This window comes from Peromyscus californicus, unplaced genomic scaffold, assembly GCF_007827085.1.
Source record: "Peromyscus californicus insignis strain IS unplaced genomic scaffold, ASM782708v3 Scaffold_5__1_contigs__length_169319896, whole genome shotgun sequence".
Taxonomy (NCBI): domain Eukaryota; kingdom Metazoa; phylum Chordata; class Mammalia; order Rodentia; family Cricetidae; genus Peromyscus; species Peromyscus californicus.
The window spans coordinates 130,686,741-130,707,702 of record NW_026294573.1 but is presented as its reverse complement, the minus strand read 5'-3'; the positions used below and the strand labels follow the sequence as shown (position 1 = coordinate 130,707,702).

The window sequence follows — 20,962 nt, the reverse complement described above, 5'->3', positions numbered from 1 at the left end:
TGCTTCTCAATATCCTTCTTCTCCAGCCACCCTGAATGTGTCTGGTAAACAGAATGATCCAGTTCTCCCAGATTTTATGTTTGATCAAGTCATCTTAGCTTATCCACATTATTTGAAATATATGGAATTTCAGCTCTCGCCTGTTTTAGACCATGTAGACATGACTGCCACTTCTAATACTTAGATTCAACCCAGGTTGTACATAAAAGGCTATTGATCTGTGTGAAATTTACTGAACACAAAGGTATGCATGCATTTCAATCTTTAGCACTTCCCTCCTTTACCAGCCAAGTAATTGGCTTAAAGCATGAATGAAATTGCAGTGGTGTTTTACAAATGAAATGAAATTCTGCATAATGTATTGAACAAAATAAGCAAGGTGCGTGTGTGTGTGTGTGTGTGTGTGTGTGTGTGTGTGTGTGTGTGTCTGTGTGTCTGTGTGTCTGTATTTAAGCACATTTCCAAGGTCAAGTCTCAATTATTGGATTTTCCTCAAAGTTTATTACCAAAATCCAAGAGCATGATGTTATCACTGTTCAAAATCATAATAACCTATGAAAAAAAGAAAATAGAGCTACGGTCCTGAACACAGGCCTATTTCTGCAGCCAAGAATAGACTCAGGACTCAGCCTCCTTTCATTTTTATGTATTAATTGGATACTTTCATGTTAAACACTTTTAAAGTAAAGCATTGTTGGGGGATAGAAAATATTTAGTAAGCAAACATACTTTGTAAAAGAGACTTCTCTGTAGTGTCTTCAAAAACTTTTAAAGAAAAACTGACAATTTTTCAAAATAGCACTTCTTTATATTTGAAGAAAGTACCTGAAAAGTTTCAAAGAATAATCTAGCAAGTATTTTGTGCATGATTCTACATTATTACCAGTCATCATTTTTATTTCTATTTTTTAACTGTAAATAAAGTAGAGCTTTAGAAAGAAAATAAGTATCTTCTGTGCTTTCAAACAAACAAGAAAACTTGATATATACCAGAAATAGTCTTGTATGTCAAAGAAAAATGGTCTGTTTTATAACTGTTCTCAGAACAATTTGTTTTCTCTACATAAATAAACTAAAGTTAGATCCCTCATTCAAACCCCATAAACTACAGATATATTTAAGCCCTAAAGGTTTTTTTAATATACTAAAAAAAAGCTATGATCTTGGAAAAAATACAAAGAAGAAACAAAAAATCATGACAAAATAGAAATCCATATTTTCTTAAAGTAGTTGCTCTTTACCTACAAAACACCCGAATGTTATGACTAAAGATATGCATTTTGTTTTAATTAATGATGTTCATTAATTTTCCTAGTTTTGCTTATTTTAAACATCCAGTAGAACCACACTTCCCTAGTTCCTTAACCTTCCAGGGTCCATGTGGTTCTCTTTGGTTAATGAAATGTGTTTAAGAATGGTATGTCACTCTGGGCAGATCTTTAAGACCCCATCCCCAGTTCGCTATGCTCTTCTCCTTCTGCCATGGGCCCACCGTGTTTCAGAACATGTAGGGCTCCAAGTAGAGATGATAGAATGCAATGGACCACTGACCCAGATGTGCATGGAGTGCAACAAACATGCTAGTGAGACTTTACGACTGGTGGTCACATCTCACTATCACTATAAATGAGTGCTGTGCTAATGAGGCCAAATTATAGAGGAAGAAAGACTTTGGGACTTCAATGTTCTGCACTGAGTGTAAGTAAATTGGTTGCAACTCTGGGTTTGATCCCAGATTTCGGCACCAAAACGTGAGTTTTGCAACTCTGGGAAGAGGTATCCTAACCACTTGGGAGTCAGGTGATGGCTGGAGCTGCGATGAGACTGCAGCCCTACAGGGCGAGGTAGCAACTTAGAACAGCTGACAACTGTAGGGATATCCCGGATACCTCGAGCCACTTAGGGCAGCTCTGCCATGGAGGGGAAGTTATTCTGACTGCTCAGCAGTCAGTCCTGGAACTGCTTCAGCGGGGAAGAGCATCCTGACTGTTTGGGAGAGTCAGGCTACACCTGGTGTGGTAGGGGATGGTCTCCCCACAGGATGCAGCAATCCTGCTCCTCTCCTGAAGAACCTCTACAGCTGAGCTTTTCTCAGCCCCCCCTTAAGGGGGCTTCCTAGCAGAGCTCTGTTTCTCTGGCCTAACATGTTGCTTCCTTTGTTTCACTCTGCAAAAGGAGTAACCCTGCAGAAATGTAGCAATCTACTCGGCTCCAGAGCAAAGTGTTACTTTTGAAGCTCTCCCTTACAATGTCCACTGAGGGATGTCCCAGCAAGGTTTTTCTGTTCGCCAATGAATGAAGATCTTCACACCCAAAACTCTCTTGAGAAAGAGATTTATCTGGGAAGGAGGGGTCCAAGAGAGTAGCTGCCTCTACCAGGGTGGAGAGAACAGCCCACAACTGACCAGGCAGGGTGGTTTATGTAGGATGTCTTGGGGGTGGAGTCACCCAGTGATTGGTTAGGGTTTTGTTGTTGTTGTTGTTGTTGTTGTTGTTGTTGTTTTGTTTTGTTGGGTTTTTTGTTGTTGTTGTTGTTTTTCTGCCCAGAGATTGGTAAATTTTGTGGGCTAGGAGCTGAGATGGCCCTAATTTCAGAGCCAAATTGTTTCTTTCACTGGCCTTTCTTGGCTTTCTGACACTACTTCTAAGGCCAGGGCACATTTCTTTCACTGACTCTGATTCTAGGGACCAAAAGTGTTCCTTTGGTACTAGTTTCAGAGTCAGGGCATGTTTCCTTGGTTCTGGGTTTGATGATAAAGTGTTCATTTCTCTGGCTCAGGTCCCAAATCCAGGCTGTGTTTCTTTCCCTGATTCTGGGCACAGGGCCAGGGTGCTACCTTCCTGCTCTGTGATTGGTTGGTTTCACAAGTCACCAAGAGTAGAGATGGCTCTGATCTCACTGAGCCCAGGGCCAGGGTGCTACTCTGTTGGTTTCACAAGTCTGTTGGCCAGGGGCAGAGATGGCTCTGATCTGACTGAGCCAAACTCTCTTTCTGCCCTGATCTGAGCCATCTTTCCACAGCTCTGGGCTCCAGGGTCAGGGTGGGTTTTTTTAGCCAGCACCTTTTCCCTACACTCAGTATGATTCAACTTCTTTGAGTATGGTCTTCATGATTGGAAACAACACTGAGAACATGACTACCAGCATGACAGCACACAGCACGCAGGTCTTTGAAACAGTAATGAAAAACTTTCCTGCTTCTGATCTAAATTTGATGACTTTATGGACAGAACTATGATTGTCCCAGACACAGCCTGATTCCCAGTTTCAAGTCACCGTGGAATGTTTTCTCTCTCATCTTTTCTAAGATTATAGTAAGTTCTCTTCCTGTGGTTTTCATTAGCAATAAGTTCAGTCTGTATGAACACTCAGCTAACTTGATCCATACGTACAGGTTTTTAGTTTGCTGGCTATGTGACCATTTTCTGTGTCAACTTGGGCACAATATAGCATACAGTGCTATAGTGTGCATATGGCTGACATCTAAAATCAGTTGACATTGGTTAAAGTACATTCCCATTGGTAATGCAAATAGGCCTCATCCAAATAATCAAAGGCCCAAAGAACAACACCTAACATTTGCTAAGGAAAGTCTCTCTAGGGCATAGCTCCAGCACCCACCTGAGTCTCCAGCCTACTGGCTTCCAACTTGCCAGAATCCAACATCACAGGAGGCAATTTCTTAAATTAAATCTTTGTTGGCTTTGTTTACTTGAGAGAACTGTGATATGGATTGCAAGTATCCTCAACGGTAATTGTCATCTCTACTTTATTGATATCAAGCTGAGTTGAAAAGCTGTAACACATGAATTCAAAGTGCGTGCCCTAGTTCTAATGCTGGTGAGCTGGAGAAGACACACACCTGTACAATAAAATCTTAATTTATGATTGGGGATGTAGCTCAAGGCTAGGGCATTTCCCTGGCATATTCAAGGCCCTATATTCCAACACATCACCACCCTCAAAAAAGAAAAAAGAAAGAAAGAATTTGGTAAAGCTCCTATAGCCAAAGAAAGGAAGAGAGAAATAACAGGGTTCAAAAAAGACTATGAGTTTGTTGAGTTTTAATGCTTTCTCCCTGGCACCATCTTCATTTATAACCTTCCTTATTTGAATCAACAACTAGAATACTTGCTATATATATTATCTTACAGTCGGCTCCCTCTTCTTGACCCATTTATAATTCACTTGGAGATCAAGTAGCCATCTACTCCTTTTTTTTTTTTTTTTTTTTTTTTTTTTTAGTTTGAATGAAGTCCTAAGTGAGCAATTAAGCTGGGTAACCCCCTAGACTTTTCCAAGAAAAGGCTCAGTCCATGATTCTGTACTTTCAATATTTCACCATAGGAGGGGACTGGTGCAGGGGATGAATGGCCAGACTAGGAACAGTACCAACATCTTTTACCTGGATCAAATGCATGCTTATTGCATCCTGATTCTTTCATCCATGCTATGACAGATATGCTTCACCAAAAAGGAAAATATAAAAAGAATGCAGAAAAATAAAAACATTGTCCTAGTTTGCTTTCTATATCTGTAATAAACACCATGACCAAAGGTGACTTGAGGAGGAAAGATTATAGTCCATCATCAAAGGAAGCCATGGTAGAAACTCAAGGCAGGGACCAGAGGCAGAAACTGAAACAGAGGCCATAGATAAATACTGCTCACTGCCTTGATTTCCCATCCTGTTCAGCTATCTTTCCTATATAGCCCAGGACTATCTGCCTAGAGATGGAATCACCCACAGTGGGGTAGGCCCTCTCATGTCAATCATTAATCAAGAAAACGCCTCACTGTCACTCCACAGGCCAATCTGATGGAGGCAATTTCTCAGTTGAGATTCCCTCTTCTCAGGTGACTCTAGTTTGTGTCAAGTTGTCAGAAACTAATAAACACAAACATTCAAATTTGAAACAGTTACGTGAACCTAATAAAGTCATCTTTCTGTTACTAATGGTGGAAATGATGGTTCTTTGAAGAGTAACTGTGGCCCACCAAAACACTTACATGATTGAGTATACCATCAACTTCCCAAAGATATTCAATAAAGGCCGTAATCACTGGGATTAGGTAAGTCTAAAAACATTTTCCATCTAAATATTCTGCCCTTGAGTCAGATTTTGCTTCCAGTGTGAAAAAAATGAATATATTTATCTCCACATAAGTTCACCAAGGTTTTGGAGAGTAAAATGGAATATATATATATATATATATATATATATATATATATATATATATATATATATATGTGTGTGTGTGTGTGTGTGTGTGTGTGTGTGTGTGTGTGTATTCAGTCATACCTTTATATTTTAACATGAAACTCTTTAGCTGAATAAGTCTGTAAGTGCCTGATAAATACAGAGCTCCTAAGCACCAGTTGAGAAAGATAGTTACCCATGTCCTTCACAATACAATAATTTAAAAAACCAATAGGTCTTTACAAAGGAGGCTTCAGTTTCATGTACAAGGGATAGCAAGTGTCATGTGACTTAAAATGCATTGTGTATCGTCATCAAAATGCCTGCTTATTGTGGTTTCATCCTGCAGGAATCTTCTTGTTTGTACAGTTTGTAGCACACAAAGCCCTTGGTAGTGTAGAGCATGACCCTTAAACTATGAAGCCTCACTTAATTTCTAGCCATCATGTAACTATTGTCCTCATCACTACCCTACAGATGTGAAAAAAAAGACAGGTGCCCAAGACTATAAATCAGAGGCCTCAAGTGAGATGGATAAAATGAACCAACTCTCCACACAGGTATTTGGCTAAAAACAAACCACACATAAATACTGCTAACGATGCTTACTGCCAAAGCATAGCCCTCGATCCAGAAGGCATTATCCAAGCCATGATGGTTTCGCCCAGCATAAACATGCTCTTTACACTATTACAATACCTAATAAAGTCCAGCAGCCACTTTCATCCTGCCTAGACAGGGGGAGCTTCTCCTGGAGAAGTCCAGCAAAAGGACTGTGACCAGTGTGACCTTTCAGAAGGCCTGTGAAAAAGACTGTGCTATGGTTGGTGGAGAGTCTCTCAGTAGAGACTATCCTATGAGTACAAGCACCATCACTACATACCCCTTTTTGGATATATATATAAGTAAGCTGTTCCACTGTTCTTGTGAGCCCAGATCCACGTTCCTGCATTGCCCCTGGTGCTGTAACATTAGGACCATGGACTGGACTCTCACGGGATAATCTCTTTGCTGGCTTTGGAGTTTTATCCTAAGTGGAGTGGGCTGGGTTGGTAACATAGTGTAATGTCACATGGGACAGATGTGAGCCAGCAGCGGTTTCGGATCAACAGCAACACTGCCAGCAAAATAGTGACTGAAGAGTTCCAGGGAGTGGCCAGGGCCAGATAAGATGCACAGCAGAGGTGACATAGATGACAAGTGATACCAGCAGCACAGAGGGTGTGCAGGGTGAAAAAGGAAGACTAAGGAAAGAAGGCTGTCAGAGCCAATGACAGGAACTACACAGCCTGGTCTCCAGAAGAGCTCCAGGAAGTTGCCAAACCTTCCAGGCTAATGGTCTTGGCCCTGGAGGCCGAGTGCTGTAACAGAGCAGCCAGAGAGCTGTGATGCTGGCAAGAGTGGGGAGAGGAGCAGGTGCTGGCTGCTGCTGCTGACTTGCTGTCACTGCATAGACACAAAGACTGCACCAGCTGCTCCACGCTGCACCACTGGCAATTGGAACCCAGAGGACTGCACGCTAACCTGAGCAGCTCCAGCTAGGTTTCCGGCTTCTAAGACCTGGTTGAAAGTCTAGTTCTCGTCCTCAGCTAAAAAAAAAAAAAAAAAAAAAAAAAAAAAAAAAAAAAAAAAAAAAAAAAAAAAAAAAAAAAAGAAAAGAAAGAAAAAAGAAAAAGAAAAGAAAGTCTAGTTCTCAGGGATTGAAGCTGGGAGCATATGGGTCTGTCAGCCCAACCTAAAATCCTTCTGCATTCAGAGGCACAAGAGAAGCAACATAGTCTGTACCTCTCCTCATGACTCCACATGAGGGAAGAAGCCATAGCCAGACCATTGGTACCACAACCAAGGTGAAAACCATGTCTTTGGACTTGATAATTGGCACTTACTCTTGAGCACTATTATATTTTGCTTAATAGTCTATCTTCATTTTGTGTCACAGATGGAGGATTTAATAAATTTTGGTACAATGAATGCACATAAAAATATGGATCTCAGGTCTTAGTAATGATGAAGGTGCTACTTGCAGACTATCTACTGAGAAGTCACCTGGTAACTGATATTCTCATGCCTTCCTTATCAGCTGAGAATCCAAAAGACTTGCAGTGCATGTACTTAGAAAGAAACTCACCAAAGTACAGTTTTGAGCAGTACTTCTCAAAATCTCATCAAAGTGTTTGGAGGCTAGAAGGACAAAGTCTAGGTCAAGTTAAAAACTCTAGAGTGTGGCTCCTGTTGCCACTGAGTGCCATGAGGATGCCCACATCAGATCAGCCACTTGAATCCAGGTTGGTGTCTGAGGGCCAGGATGTATTCAGATCTGAGTGGCCTGCGCTGTTGCTCAATGTCATAATGACCTCCAGACCAGAGCTGCAGCCAAGGGCCATGTCAGGGTCTGTGGCTCTACTGTACCCAGGGTCTGTGCTGATGTCTGATGCACCTATTGATATCAAAAGATGTGCAGACACCTGAGATCAAGGGCCATGTTGGTGTCTCAGGGCCATACTACCACTGGGACAGTGGTAACAGCCAGACCCAGCCACTGTTGAGGACCATGTCGAGGTCTATGATTCTACCATGGCTAGGGTTTGTACAAAAGTCTGTGTCCTGCATTGCCACCAAAGGTCACATAGATGTCCAAGGTTATGGCCACAACCATTGCCACCTGAGCAGCCAGGCCTCTACCCAGAGCCAGGATGTCAACCGGCCCCAAGCTGCTGCCAACAGCCATGTCTGGGTCTGTGGTCCAGCCACAGCTGGAGTCTATGTGGATATCTGTGGTCTGTGTCACCTCAGGAGAACTTAGGAACCATGTGAGATGAAATCAAAGGGCCATGATCTGCCAGCCACACCGTTCACTGGCCCTGGGAAAGCTGGCCTTTCTTCTCACTGGACACTACAGCAAGAGAGTGGGCTCCTGCTTGCTGGAGAGATGGCCTCCACCCCCCCATTATAGACCAAGGTGAATTGACCCTGAGGGCATGTATGAGGGGAGCTGCCTCCATCCCTCACCTGAGGTCAGTGGCCCCAGGGGCCCAGAATGACCAGCATGGCTACCAACCAGGCCCACAACCAGGTCTTTGGTTGACCCACCCTAGCCTCTACCCAATCTAGGACCTGCTGGAGAGGGTGAAGGGACAGGTCCTGTGGAATGATACCCGCAAGACCTCCAAGACTCATGACAGCCACAGGATATCCCAGAGGAGTTCGGGTGAGGATCCAGTGATGATGGTGTACCAGAAACCAGAAGCTTTGAACCAGACCAGTGACTCATTGCAATGAACATTTGCCAGTAAAAAGGATGGGACAAAGAGGTATACTGTACGGCACACTAAGGCCTCCAGTGCCACCACGATGAATGAAGAGGTGTTGGAGAAGCAGGAAAGAAGAAGCAAAGAGATTTTTCTGTTGTTGTGGTTTGTGTTTTTGTTTGCTTTTTACGGTTTTTTTTGGGTTTTTTTTGTCTTTGCTTTTGTTCGCTTGCTTGCTTACTTCAATTTGTTTCCTTATGGGGGGCATGGCAGGGATGAGGGGAGGATATGGGGGACCGGGAGGTGAACAGAATTGGGGTGCATGATGTGAAACTCCCAAAGAGTCAATAAAGAAGTTAATTTTTTTAAAAAACCCTCTGTGAATAGAAAATCATAATCTGGACTTTAATAAACCATGATGACATATGTTCCAGCTTTGAGAAATACTAGTACTATAATGTCGTATTGCTTCAGGCTCCTAATCTGTCTGTTGGATCAGGTTCCCACTGCCATGACACTTGGATTTTGGTATTATGACTGAAATTTTTGTAGGAAAATGCACCACATAAAGACAAAAGTGGAGAGTGGTTACAAACACTGTATGCCTCTGAGAAAAGGTGGGTCTCTCTCGCCTAGCCAAAGCAGTTAGGCAAAGCATTCCTTTATCTTTATCTCTAGAGAGGAGGAAATCTGGGTGAGATGCCACTAGGGCAATCGAATGAACTATGATGGGACTAACACACATAACCAAAACCCTCACTGACTTGTGGCTCTTCTTCATTGTTGAATAATGGATAAACAGTGAAAAAACAGAAAACCGAGTGTTTACCTTATCTGAAAACCTATTTCTTAGGAAGAAAAACTTGAAGCAATCCCCACAGAATTCATGATTTTAAATGATCAGTGGAAGATAACCATCAATAGAAGGTAATGAATTACTCCTGTGTTAGAACTACCAGGAAAAGCTAGGATATTACTGGCTAGAAAGTGTTCCTTCCACAGCAGAGGAAAGCCATCGGTGAGAAATCCAGTGTGGTTCACTATCCTAGGGTCGCTATCCAAACATCGAATGAAAAGAAATAACAAAGTTTTCTATTTAAAAGGTGACATATATTTATACCCTAGAGCTAAATGGAGGAAAGGAAACACAAACCAAGGATGTAGCATTCCTTCTCCACTATCTTTTATTTTAAATCCACTAAACAGTGAGATGTATCACAAAGAATGAACAACACTGATTATTTCTGAGTCTGCACAGCTATTAAAAGTGGCCTTCTTCCTTCTCACTGTAATAGTCCAAATGAAGCTATTTGTCCATGGCAAATATCCAGGTATTTCCTTCTTCTTGCTTGGGAACTCAGTGTCTGTTCTGAATTTCCGTGCCCCACCCCCCTTCATTGCTATGGCAATGAACCTTCCCATTAATCAATGGGACTACCGATATTCTATTTACATCACAATAGTACTTGTCTAACTCACATACAACTGTTAAATTAAACTCCTGTTTAACAGTCCCATCTACTGTACCTTTTTCCTGATGCATTTAACCATAGCCTTAGGTTGGATCACTATCATGCGTCCTCTTGCAATGAACTTAAACACCATCCACACCCCAATAATATCCACACATAAAAGATGTATCTGCCCAAATAAGCAATGTCACCAGCACCGTCTTACATAAATACCATTACTCTCAGCCTCTTCCTACCGGACATGGAAATGCCTATGTGTGTAGAACCAGCACACTCTCCTATCAGCTTTCTCCCCTTCCTCCTATCACATCTGTACAGGCAGTTAAGCATCAGCATCTTCCCCTTCCTTCTACCACATCTGTACCAGGAGTTAACTATCAGCATCTTCTCCTTCCTCCTACCAAATCTGTACCAGGAGTTAACCATTAGCATCTCCCTTCCTCCTACTAAATCAGTACAAGGAGTTAACCATCAGCATCTCCCCTTCCTCCTACTAAATTTGTACCAGGAGTTAGCATTAGTATCTCCCCTTCCTCCTACCACATCTGTACAGCAGTTAACCATCAGCATCTCCCCTTCCTCCAACCACATCTGTACCTGCAATTAACCATCAGCATCTCCCATTCCTCCAACCACATCTGCACAGCAGCTAACCATCAGCATCTTCCCCTTCCACCTACCACATCTGTACCAGGAGTTAAGTACACTACAAAAGCTTTCCACTTGACTCTTTCATGGCTGTCTTTATATCATGCCATTTTTGAACTTGGAATGCTTCCAAACCTCTCAAGCCTCTGATGATTTTTCCCAAATCTTATAATTCATGGTTTCGTTTTCATGCATGCATTTCAGGAATATCTGTGGCAAGATATGGTTGAGAGATCCTAAGGTAGAACAGGGGGTCAGGGTAGTATGGCTCACTGGACAGCCTCTTCCATTAACTAGTAAGGTAACTGGGACTAAAACTTTACAAAGAAAACACTCCAAAGATCTACAAAAAGTATGAAGTGAGGAGAGATTTGGGGATTGAAGGGAGCTCATGCTGTGGGGATCAAGAGCAAAGGTGACATTCCCCTCATTTTATATTCTTTACATGTAGCTGCATGTGTGATACATACACTAAATGAGAAAATGAAGCACTTTGCTCTTTGAATTGAAAACACTGCCTGGACATGCCCTCCTGGATTTGAATTCCTCCACAATTCCCCGTGTGCCTAGCTATCACAGATAAAATGTTTGTGCTCATCCCAGATTCCTAGTACCCAATGTAATAGTTTTCATTGGTGTAGGTGTTGAGAGCTGATTAGTTTATGGTTGCACCTTCATGAAGGGATAGTGACCACACAAAGGAGAATCCAAGAGTACCTGGCTGTCTGCCTTGTGAGCACTCAGTAAGAAGATGGCCACTTCAGAGGAAGTAGATCCTCAGGCAAAATCTGCCAGTGTCTTTGTCTTGGGCTTCCCAGCCTCCAAAACTATAAGAAATAAATGTCTATATTGAAAAACCACTCAGCTTAGGGTACTTCTAATATACTATCCAAGTGAGCGGAGACACTAGCATTCAGTGATTCATGCTGTGCTGTCCCCCTGAAATTTGCCCATCCTGTATTCTTTTATTTTCAGGTAGAGCTAAAAGTAATAAGTAAAACTTAGTGACAAATTGGTGACCAGTGACTGTTTTATATACCTATCAATATTTGCATTTTAACAAGAGTCTCAATATCTTTCCCTAAAGCAGAAAACACTGACCTGTGACCTTATTACTTGAGGTACATTTGTCAATTTTGAGAGACTTTTATTTTTATTAATACTACTGGGAAAGACAATTCCTGACATTTGCAGGATAGAAACCAATAACATTTCTAAGTGTCCTACAATACAGAGGATAGCCCTTTGCAAAAGGTTACCTGGTCTAAAAGTCTATAATGCTGAAGTTATGCAACCCTGCCCCATCCCTAAAAGCTAGGGCATTTGAAGGTCTGTCAGTGATGAAGTGATAAAGGCACTTGGAAAGGAGGCAAAAGGAATCTAGAATTTCTCATCTCATTACACAGACCCAGGCTGAATTTGCAGTTACCTAAGGCCAACCTTTTTGCACAGATGTTTAGAAACTCAGAGAAGAAAAACAAATCATTCAATTTTCCCATTTCTGTGAACAAAACACCAGAGGAAACCATTTAAAGGAAAGATGATTGATTTTCCCTGAGGAGTCAGAGATGTTGGACCTCAGTTGCCCCATGTGCTTGGGGCAAAGCATCGTGGCAGCAAGTATGTGAAATAGGTTCCTGTTCATGTGGACGAGAGAGAGAGAGAGAGAGAGAGAGAGAGAGAGAGAGAGAGAGAGAGAGAGAGAGAGAGAGAGAGCTGGACAGGAAGGAGTCAGGGATAATATATCTCTCAAAGTCCTGCCTCTAGTGACTTAATCCATCTGGCATCTTCCTCTCAGTCTCTACAATTTACCACAATATTGCCACCAAGTGGGACAAAACACTTAAAAAAAATAAGTCTGTGGAGTACATTTTGCACCAAACCATGACTATAATGAAGACTTGATGCTATTTTTATCTGATATTTCTAACCATTTCTCCTGAGTATATCCAGAATAAATGCATTTTCTTTATTTTTTTCATGCATTTGAAGACACATGCAATTTTCCCTTTAGATTATCCTTCTTATACTTACCATAGCCATGTATTTCAATCCTTTCTTATTGCTTTAGACACTGTGGCTATGATAGTTGCACTTACAATATTAAAATGAAGTGACAAGGGCCGGGATATAAGTCTGCATTAAAGTACTTGCCTAGTATGTGTAAGTCCTGTGGTCCTGTCTGCAAAAATAAGTAAGCGGATAAATTGAATACTGACCTCATATTACATCCTAAGAAGCTTCACATTGTTCATTATAAATTACAAGCTCTGTTTGGGGTTCTATTTATTTGTTTCAATATATTTAAAATATGTAGCTTACTTCATCATGTAAGTTTCAGGTAAAAATAATCAACAAGACATTTTCTAGCACCCACTCACTCTTTATTTTCCCATTGCACACACGAAAGGCCTCTCTGATTTTGGTGTTCAGGAGACCAGAGAAGCAGTATCTCCCATCTTATCTATGAACCCATCTGTCTTATCAGAAAGAACCATTAAGCTAGTGTGTAATGACCTCTTTTCAGTAAATTCACCATGGTTCCAATAGAGCAAATAGCTTACTCACTGCTTTTTATCCATCAACATTTAATAAAACTGTATAGTTTTACTATAGACCAATTCATCTCATATTCTGTTGATTTCAGAATAAACCAAACTTAATCTCAAACATTAAACATTGTCTTCCTGCTCTACTGTCCTGGAACTTCTGTGCATCAGCAAGAACAACAAAGGGTAGAGATGTGGATGGTGGCATCTAAGCTCCTTCTTGGCTTTCAGCCCATTCCTTCTCTGTTTGTGTGATGTGTGAGCGCAGCAAGTGGGATGGCTAATACTGATAACCAACTTGACAAGACCTAGAACAGAGGTTCTCAACCTGTGGGTCTCAACTCCTTTGGAGGTCAAATGACCCACTCACAAGGGTGGCTAAGACCACTGGAAAACATAGATATTTACATTATTATTCATAACAGTAGTAAAATTACAGTTACGAAGTAGCAGTGAAATAATTTATGGTTGGGGGGGTCACCACAGCATGAGGAACTGTATTAAAGGGTCTCAGCATTAGAAAAGTTGAGAACCACTGATCTGGAATCACTTAGGAAACACATCTCTAGGCATGTTTGTGGGGGAGTGTCTGAATTGAGTTGAGTTGGGAGACCCCAAACTAAATGCCAGTGGCATCATTCCGTGCACTAGCTTACCTGACAGAATAAAAAGGAGAAAGTACCAGTATTCATCACTGTCTGCTTCCTGGCCAGGAACACAATGTGACCTCATGCTCCTGACTACACACCTTCCTGTCTTCCCGCCATGATGAACTGCACCCTTGAACTGTGACCTGAAATAAATGCCCCTTTAAGTTGCCTTTGTCAGCTACTTCGTCGCAGAATGAGAAAAGTCAGTCCCACAGTCATTCACTGAAGGTCTCTGGCCCAGGGTTCTTATCCCTAGACTGGGGCTAATATAATTACATGGGGTGTGAGGATTAATCCTTTCCCTAGCACTTGGGAAGCGTCTGGTACACAGCTGTGTTCAGGAGCTAGATTGTTCATTAAAGAGGGTACACTACACACCATTACCTCAGTTCAAGATGCTGAATCACAAGGCTACTCACTGCTCTGACCAAACCTTATAGAAGCATATTGCACTATTTTTCCCCTTTCTTGGTCTTCAGCTGCTTCTTGGTCAAAAATTTCTTGTTTTGTGGCATTTGAAAATAATCTTCTTTGATGGAAAATATGTCAACAAAATAGACATTGAATTTTTCCAATCTCCCATGTTCTATTAAAATTTCACCATCTGCTCTCTCCATGGGCTCAGTTCCATCCTTTGTATTGCTAGATTCTATGTGTTTAATCTTTTGAAATATATGAAGAGAAAGGAGAGAGTATGAGAGAACAATGCACAAAATCTTTGACCAAATAGAAACAAAAGTTATATCTGTACATAACTTCTGAATAATCACTTCCATGTCGATGTATTTAAAGGAATTGAAGAGACTGACTTTTGCTTATTAATTCGCAGTGATGAGTAACAACAGAAGACAACTTGCCTGGAACCCTCGCTCTTACTAAACAACAGACAGTACTTGCTTTGATGTAATATATAATCACATAACCTGGAGTTCTGCTCTTAACCAATTAGTCTCTTCCTTTGTTTACTAAGTAAAGGAATTTATTGGCAAGAAATATACAGAAGCAGAAGCAGAGGCCAACTCCATATGTTACAGATACTGCCCTTCATCAAAAGCATGTTGCTGGGCCAGACTACACATCTCCTAGAACTGGTGCAAACAGTAACATATTTATATTTTGAATGCTAAACTGGCACAAAAAACATTGAATACATTTTTGATTGACTATTTTTGCTATGCATGTCTTTTATCTTTATATAATTAAAAAATCTTTTGAAACGTCGAAGGAGACAGTTGAGAACTCTAAGTAATATTAACTCAAGAAATGGTTGAGAACTCTAAATTACACTGATTCCAAAAGGTAATGAAAGTTTAAAATAATAGTTTCAGAAAATAGAATCGGATCAAGTCAAACTTTTATCTCTAAAACATTTAGTGGCATGACTTTTCTTCCTGTTGTACTGCCGAGAATAGATAAAGTGGTTAAGCATTTCTTTCTAAATAAAACACACATCTAAATGGCAAGCTCCTTGACATACACCCATCTCTACCCCACAGTCTCGATTCCTGTTTTATTGAAATACAAATACTCCTCTCAAGAGTCCCACAAGGCTGAAATTTCTTTCAGACTGCTTACTGACAAAAACATGGATTCTCTCCCTCAATGGTTTTCACCTTAATTCAGATCCTTTCCTGAGGTATCGAGATACCAGAGACCATGTAAAACATATGAACAATTTTCAGCATATATTAAAATGGTCAAGAAGGGTAGACATAGATGAAGAGAGTGTTTCCTACATATTTTTTTCCAGAAGAGAATATTGTTCTATGCTCCACAACTTGAATCAGGAGGTGACACCTTAGAAACATATTTAGCATTATCATATTGTGAATATAGATTAATATACTTTGCCTGTGATTTAAAGAAATGCTACACACTCACCATAACAAGCAACATGGTTCAAATGTAAAACGTCCACCAAATATGTTTATGTTTGAACTTTTGGTTCCCAGGTAGTGGCACTGTTTGGGGAGGCTATAAACCATCTGGGACCATGTTCTAGCTGGAAGAACTGGGTTTCTGGAAACAGGACTTGAGGGTGATATTCACTTCTGGGTCTCATTTGAGCCTTCTCCTTTCTGATCTGCCAAGATGTGAACACACATCACTGCATGCTCCCACTATAATCACTGGTAATACATCAGAGACCACGAGAAAAATAAATCTGTCCTCCCTTAGGTTGAGACTATGGGCTAAAATTTTAGTTTAAGACTATTGAATGAATGTTCCACTTGTGGCTAGTAACTGCTATTTTTGATAGTGTAAAGTTTAAGGAGACAGAGATTAAAAAGCATAGTCTGGGCTCCAGACTCAGACACCTCAGGTTCACACATCATCCTCTCTATGTAGTCCTTATGCTTTGGTGAAGCTATGTTAATTCTTGTCACATGCAAGGCAGACCTGATAAAATAACAGTAATGTTTACATTATTAACTAATGTAACTTACAGAAGCTACACCGCTTCACAGCTTATGAAGGAGAAAAATAGACCACTAAGAAAGTCCAGAATAGCTACACACAATAGGTAAAAGCATAAATATAAGAGGCCATCTAAAAAGAGTTTGTGGGTATTGTGGCTATATTTAAACTTACAGCAATATTTCTTCTTTCTCAACTAGAAGGGAGATTGAAGCATAAGAGATAGACTCAAGAGATAGAGACTGGCAATATTCATTCAAGCCCCACCAACGGAAGGAAGCCCTTACTACCCAGTTTTAAGAGTATCTCTAGTCATCAAAGATACACTTTTCTGTGTAAGGCTACAGGTCTCACCATCCTAACACATTATCACTGCAATCCTTCCCATTCCAATAAAGGTTCCCAAGGAACCTTCAAAGCCCATGTAGTTCTATTCATACTGAGGGAATATTCTGCTTATATTCAGTACCAGCAGAGAAAACATATTACATAAATAAACAATCAATAATAAATGAGTGCTTAATAATTTTTTTCTTCTTGCTAAGCTTAATTCCAGGAGGAGCCTTCTATTCATGCCCACCAATATTCGGTGTTGCTGGTCCACGTGTAAACTTCCTTTATAAGGTAAACTTGTCATCTGGCTGCTCTCGGCTTGGTATGCACTCTGATAGAGTGAGTTGTGGTTTCAGAAGATGGTACCCATGCAGGATGTGAGGAGCTAATCTGTGGGTTTACAAGCCAGATCTGAGATCTCAGTGTTTTTTCCTAAGTTCGTATATTTTTGGATGGTTGTCCTGTCTCTATAGCAGTTGCCTCAAAAGCAGAGATTTCCTATGAGAGACTGGGCCTATATTTTTTGATAAGAAATGCTCTATGCTGTTTCAGAAGTTATGAAAAACTAGATCATATGAGGATGTGGAAGATAATCCCCTATGGCCGAGGGATGTAGCCCGGGTAGAACATGGCCCTTGCACACCATGGGGCTCCAGCATGTCCAAGAAGAAGGAACAGGAAAACGAAGAAGATGAGAAAATGAAATCTCAGAAGCACAGATGCAATCACCCCTTGAAGCACATGTGGAGTCCTTTATTGAAGGGTGAATCAAAGAGAGACAAAGAGAACGTCTCAAAGAAAAGGTTCACAGTGTATGAAGCAAACCCTTTGAAGAGACAGGATATAAAGCAATGCTCGACTCCTCCCTCTTCTTTAGATTATATAAACCCATAGGTCTTCCAGGACCTTCTAAAGAACAGAGTGGACATTTTATGGTTTGGGCAGAAGGAAGATGTATTCCCATCTAACAAAGTAGGTAAAACTTTAAGTGTACAAAAAAAATTAATTGCATAAATTGGCTGAATGGACCACAATAACATCTTTACCATATTAGTACTAGATGTAAAATGATCAGCTCAGTGTCTAGCACATAACAAACGGTTCAGGAAAAGAGAGCCAAGGCAACAGAGCCAAAAGAAAGCACAACCAGTGAGCATACAGAACTGCAAGCTACCAGAAAAATGTTTCACCAGCAAAGACCTCAGAACTTCCAAGTTTCTAGTAGGGTATATGAAACAATTTTGTACAGTAACTCTCAATGCAATCTAGAAATAAGAAAAGGATAATATTACAATTATTCATGTCTTTTCATGAGAAAATGAAGCATAAATATGGAGAAAAAGTAAATTATGACATTGACACTTAGGTTATTAATGGAATTTTCCCCCTTTTCTGTTTAATTAAAAAGGAAAGTTTTAACTTTAACATAGTAAAATTATATACAACAAAACAGTTATCAAGCAAGAATTACAGTTACAATATTTAGTCTATTTATATTTGACAAATTCAAAGAAAATATTCTATTTATCTTATATTTGTGAGTATAAGTTTTTATATCTACCTTATCTCTTATCATTACCAAAGAAAACCATAATTATAACTATCTAGTCTTCAACTCCATCAAAGACCTCAGAAGGATATGATATTATCTAAGTAAACAGGAAGAGCCTGTATGTGTTTACTTGTGGTTATAGGACCAGGCAGGACACAGGAATTTTAGAAGTGGCTGTGGGACCTTGGTGCCAGACGAACACAGAAAAACTTCAGCTACAAATGGTGCCCAACAGCTCGAGTTTCTATCTGAAACCTGAGAATATTTAATAAGCAGTTCTAAACGGAGCCAAAAACAGATTCCTGATTCAATGGAATTTTATGTGGCAGATTTGTCTAATAGAAAATTTCAAGTGCCAAATGGTGTGCATTGTGTGATTCAGTCTCCATAGATAACAAATACAAATGTATAAAAGACAAAAATAGGCATTAACATTTTAGCAAAACAATTTAATGGAAAAGCAAAAGAACTGCTTTTGATTAATGCTTTTTAATTATTTTTAATTAATGCTAAAACAATTTTAAAGGAAAAATAGAAGACATATATCATGTGAATTTATAATCCACTTAAGTGATTATTTAAGTGCTCTGACATTTTAAACATAGGACATAAATGGTGGGATCCTTCCAAGGAGGACAGAACATTTACAAAGTAATGTTTATAAACTTAAACATAAAAACAGAGTGTATGAGATGCAGGCATATGTTGGTTGGATTAGAACTTGCTACAATTAGCCTAGAAAGAGTCTTAGAAATATGTAAACTTGATATAGAAGTTGTGTCTACAAATTCATGAGGTTTGGTGTCTCCTCTCTTTACTGAGAATAGGGAGGTCGTCTTCCTTCTTCAGACACTGTGACAAACTAGCTAATGTAAAACTAGCTTCTTGTTCCTTTCCTTGAACTATAAGGACAACTATTGAGTACTCTTTTCCTGGATGTGGTGACTAAATTCTATGTTGTTTGACTTCATGCTGATTTCCCCAATTCTCAACTGCAATACTGTTGCCTCAAAACCTTCTTTATGCTAAGACAACTTATTTCATTTCCTTTCTTTTTTTCTTTCCTTCCTTCCTTCCTTCCTTCCTTCCTTCCTTCCTTCCTTTTCTTCCCCCTTTCTTCCTTTTCCCTTAAATCTTATTATATAAATATGTATCATCAGCTAGCATATAGCCAAAGAACACAGCTGAAAGTATAGTATAAAAGGGAGTTAAGGCTTTGCAACAAGAATCTTCCAAAACAAATGCATGTGCTCTAAATTTTGGTTGTCTTGAACTGACTATAATACACTGGCATATAAGCTCTTCCAAGCCCAGGCTTCCATCTTGAGTTTCTTTGTGAATTGTCTGCACTGAAAATGTTTGATGGGTTCATTATTTCATATTTGTATCTGTTCAGCAAGGTAAACAACTGAATTCAGTTAGTATGACATAAAGTGGCTTTTCATGTCAATAAAATATTGATGCATTCATTAAACTCCAGCTAAAACCAAGGCATCCTGGGCCTACACTCACCCAATCTAAAAATCTCGTCAATAATTTTGCTGGCACGACAACCACACAGCCAAATAATGATTTTTTTAAGTGCTACATTGTAAGCAGCAAATTATCTTTATCAAAATGTCACTTCTGAAAATATCTTCTTTAAAATGACAATGCTGTAAACAGCAATCTCCACACTGACAATTAAGCATAATTAAATGCTAGACTTCTTGTACAGCTTCTTTCATTCTCAGGATCTTATTTTTCTGGGCTGAGCTTAATTTCTCTCTCAAGTACATCTTGTTCTTGTCAGGGGAAAATGAAGCTACCAGCTGAAAAAAAATAATAAGAGAATTCAAAAGCATATTCCACCATATGATGAACCCAAATGATTCTAAAGACATTTTCTCTCAACAGAGCATGGGGTTAACAAGCAGCAGGGAAGTGCAGTGGTGTGCGCACATGTGACCATAAGGAGCAGAAGGTGTCCTCAAACATCTGTGCTCAAGACAATGGTGGGATCTTCACTCTGTTTACAGAGAGGCCAATGCTGGTCATATTTTGCTTTATTTGTACTTTTTAATATATGTTTGTGTGAACATAAATCAGTAAGTTGAAGGAAGAATCTGATAATGTTTCAGAGATGTGGAGAAAAAAACCAAGGTACGAGAGCAGTGGAAGAAGCCTGCTGGTTTTAATGCAGCCCCAAAATATTTCACGTGCTGAAAACTTAATTCTCAAATCATATATTTGGAGGTCCAACCTTTGGATGGTACTTTGGATTAGATGAATGTAGCTAGAATTTTCCTGCCTGGCCCACAATCAGGACAAATCTCTCTCACCCGCCAGTCCCACAGCCACTCAGACCCAACCAAGTAAACACAGAGACTTATATTGCTGACAAACTGTATGGCCGTGGCAGGCTTCTTACTAACTGTTCTTATATCTTAAATTATTCCATTTCTATAAATCTATACCTTGCCACATGGCTCATGGCTTACTGGCATCTTCACATGCTTCTTGTCATGGCGGCGGCTAGCAGTGTCTCTCTGACTCAGCCTTCCACTTCCCAGAATTATCCCCTCTCCTTGTCCCACCTATACTTCCTGCCTGGCCACTGGCCAATCAGTGTTTTATTTATACAGAACGATATCCACAGCAGATGAAGTCACAGGGACTCTCATGATATTATCATTGGCTTAAGAAGAGGCAGGGAGAACTGAGCTGGCACACTTGTGATATGATGGCCCTCTGCCATGTTCTGATGCAGCAGGAAGGTGCTGGCCACACTAACTTCATACTCCAGGGGTTCCTAGCCTCCAGAACTGTCCAAATAAAGCTTCCATCCTTTCTAGTTACTCGGTACCAAGTGTTTTATGAAAGTAAGAGGAAACAGACTAATAGGTCAGAT

The 20,962-nt window shown here is 40.1% G+C and overlaps 1 protein-coding gene across 12 annotated transcripts in view; it reads right to left on the bottom strand.

The window, feature by feature from the left end:
• CUNH8orf34 (chromosome unknown C8orf34 homolog) overlaps positions 1-20,962 on the bottom strand; it is a 470,016-nt gene that overhangs the window by 407,064 nt on the left and 41,990 nt on the right. The window contains exon 2 of one of the 12 annotated variants that reach the window (XM_052716417.1): positions 11,288-11,397. The exons of the other annotated variants lie outside the window; for them this stretch is intronic. The gene's annotated coding sequence lies outside the window, so the exon portion shown is untranslated. The remainder of the gene's footprint in view (positions 1-11,287; positions 11,398-20,962) is intronic. 12 annotated transcript variants of the gene reach the window in all.